The sequence below is a fragment of the Anomalospiza imberbis genome, chromosome 19 (genome assembly GCF_031753505.1).
Source record: "Anomalospiza imberbis isolate Cuckoo-Finch-1a 21T00152 chromosome 19, ASM3175350v1, whole genome shotgun sequence".
NCBI lineage: Eukaryota > Metazoa > Chordata > Aves > Passeriformes > Viduidae > Anomalospiza > Anomalospiza imberbis.
Window position 1 is genome coordinate 9,467,543 of NC_089699.1, and position 3,176 is coordinate 9,470,718.

Here is a 3,176-nt window from a genome sequence, read left to right on the forward strand (position 1 = left end):
GCATTTCCTGTGGATTGTGAATTTTCCTGAAAAATTACTGTATTGGGATGGTTTTTTTGTTTGTTTTGTGTCTGAGGTGGTTGCTGACCTGCCCCCTGCCCCCCAGTCCCCCAGACTTTGGGATCATCTCATAAATGAGAGCCGAACCAGGGTTTCCAGCGAGAATTGGGGGCAGAGTGAGGGGCAGCTCCTTCTTTCTGGGCAGGCTTTTTGGCTGGTTGGGCCACTGGCTGATCTGACTAGAGATACTATTGCTCTGTGGGTTTTGCCTGTTTCTTTTTGTTTCTTTTCCTTCCTCTGTTTTTTCTGGATCAATATTAGTATATCTCCTGGAAGTTGCCCTTCGGCATTCTGCAGATGCAGTCAGAGTCTCATGAGGTTCTTATTTCACCTCATAAAGTTTAGAACAATTGATTTCTCTTGGCATTGCATGTTTAAAGCCAAATAATATCAATTTTTTATATTGTCCCAGGAAATTCTTACCTTCCCTGGTATTGGGGTCCCAATGCGGGTCCAGGGAGGGAAAGTGCTCTTCAACAGTTCCTGGTAGCCTGCCCTCTGTGTCTATACTGTTCACCACCCTCCTGGTAGTCTGGAGTACCATCTCTTTTTCTGTAGAATTGACTAGATTATCTAGCATAACCTGTATATCTAGTCAGTCTGGGTCTCGAGAACGGTTTCAAACACTTTAGGTAGTCTCTCCAGATCTTCTCTATATAGAAGAGGTGAGGCATCTCACCCATGCCTCAAGATCGATAGAAAAAGAAAGGTACTTTTACCATTACCAGGCCATGAGTGACTTTCTGTTTACCCCAGGTTCACCCCAACACTGGCCACTCCTTTTGCAGTTTCAGACGGTTTTCCAAATAAAAGAATAAATTCACATAAGGCAATTAATTCCATTTCTCTCTATCCCTCCCTTAACTAAGGTACCGTTCTCTGGCCACTTAGCCTGGTAGTTTAGCTGGTATACTGGCCACCACTGATGACCATATTGGATTAGTCTAGGTTTACTTGCTGGGTCTTGTCCTATCTGTTTCCAGTTTTTCAATATACATTTCAATGGAGAATTGAAATCTCACACTTTAGTTTTAGAAGAAACTGGCCCCATTTTCAATAATTACAAAATACAAGCTATTATATCTGAAAGTTATAATGGTATTTCCGGATTTGTAACGGAAGGGGGAGTAGGGAAGAGAAAGGAGACTGCCAAACTGATAATCACTAAAACTGACACAAGAGGGTGCTTCAAGTCCACAAATGAGATCTCAGCCACGCACACAAAACTAAAGCAACTCCAAAACACCAGCAAACACTCAATCACGCTCCAACACTCCGCAAATGAATTTTTGTATCACAGGTATCCCCGTGTTGATATGCTGGAAAACTCAAATCAACACAACACTCTCACATGAACACACTTGCAGAGTTCAAGAAAAATGCAAAGAATGTAAAGCAATTAACCAAACTTCACCACAAAAGTGGCTCCAGATGAGGCTGGGACTGGATTTCAGTTGTAAATGGCGACTGTTTTTTTTCCTTAATTCCTCTGCCCAAGTCAAGATGGTCACAGCCTGTGCTATGAGACAGTGGAACAATGATTTTTATTTAAACTACAAGTTTAGCTTGATACAACGATTCCCGATACCTCCCGGGGACAACATCTAATACCTTCTAGGGGACGTGAACTCCTAATCCTTCTTGGGGACTTGAACCCCAGACAGGGGAAACTCTGACCCCCTGAGGTCGGCAACTCAAATCTCCCCACAATAAGCTTAGCCAGGGACTCAAACCCTGTTTGCAGGGACTCAAATTCCCCTTACCTGTAACTCTGTGTGGGGATTCGTATCCCTTGTCAATAATACCAAGAGAAATAATTTAAATGATGCCTTTACTAACCACAGGGATCTTGCCTTGAGTCCCTGCTGGTCAGAAGCTGAGGTTCTCCCTGAGAATTCCTCAGCGCTGGCTGGAGATCTGTTGACCACATATTCATTGAAACTCTAGGCTGATCTTCTGGCTGGCTCTCCAATTTACTGTCACAAAATATCCAAAATACTGGAAGAAGACTCCTTAATGCTAATTTAGTTTAAAGAGGGCATAATTTATTCAGTACTGTGGTTGCACGAAGGATACCTCTAACCATTCGTGCACACATGATTTTACAAGTGAGTGCATATTACAATTTACCCATTACCACAAAATCCCACGCCAAGTTCCCAGATTCAATCTTTGTTTTGTCTATTACTACATTCTTGAGCCAGATGTCTTCTTCTTATCTTCCAACTGTCCTTGCTGGGAAAGTAATTTTGCATGCCTCGTTTCTCTGCTGAAAGTTCACAGGCACAGTAAAAATTAAATGAACCCTTTTGGTATCACATTGGATGGCAGTCTCTCTCTGGCTTCTTTCATTAAGTACTTCTGTTCCTGTGGAACCACCCTGATAAGGGACCTCTGTGTGTTGGACATGGTGGCTGTCACCTTGACATGGCCAACACTCACCTGGATGGGCTCCTGGCAGGTGTCCAGGGTGACACGGTGGCACGCAGTTGTCCCCTTGGTTGGCAGCAGAGTGCCCCTCTGGGACATGTGGGTGAAGTTGTCCTCCAACCTGCCCAGGTGAGCTTTGAGCAGGATCAGCTCCAGACCCAGCTCCATGGGAAAGATCTTGTAGTCCAGGGGGTTGGAGAAGATGGCCATGGTGAAGGTCATGGCCTCGTAGACTAGGACTCCCACACAGCCACAAAATAGGGGCCGGAGAACTGACAGGAGTTGGAGGAGGCAGTGGTATGGAAGGGCTGGGGGGGCTGTGGCCACTGTAAAAGTAGGCCCTGTGGAGGAGAAATGGAGGGGTGGGATCAGGGGAGGATGGTAAGACTGCTGGGAGATTATGGTGGAACAAGTGGTAGGTGGTGGAACTAGTAGTTTGTAATGGTTCAGTCTATGTACTCCATTTGGCTTCCCTATTGGTTCAGTCCTGAGTTGTTTACCACAGTTTTCCCCACCAAAATGTATGTCAATCCACATGTCAATCCACCTGTATACTTCCCTTGCTCCCTTGTCTTACCCCTGTCTGTCAAAGATAGCACACTCCTTTGGTTCTGGAGTGTTCCCTGTCTTTCATCCCTTCCTCGAAGCAGAATTGGATTGTAAGGTTTGCTCTCTCCCCATGTTGG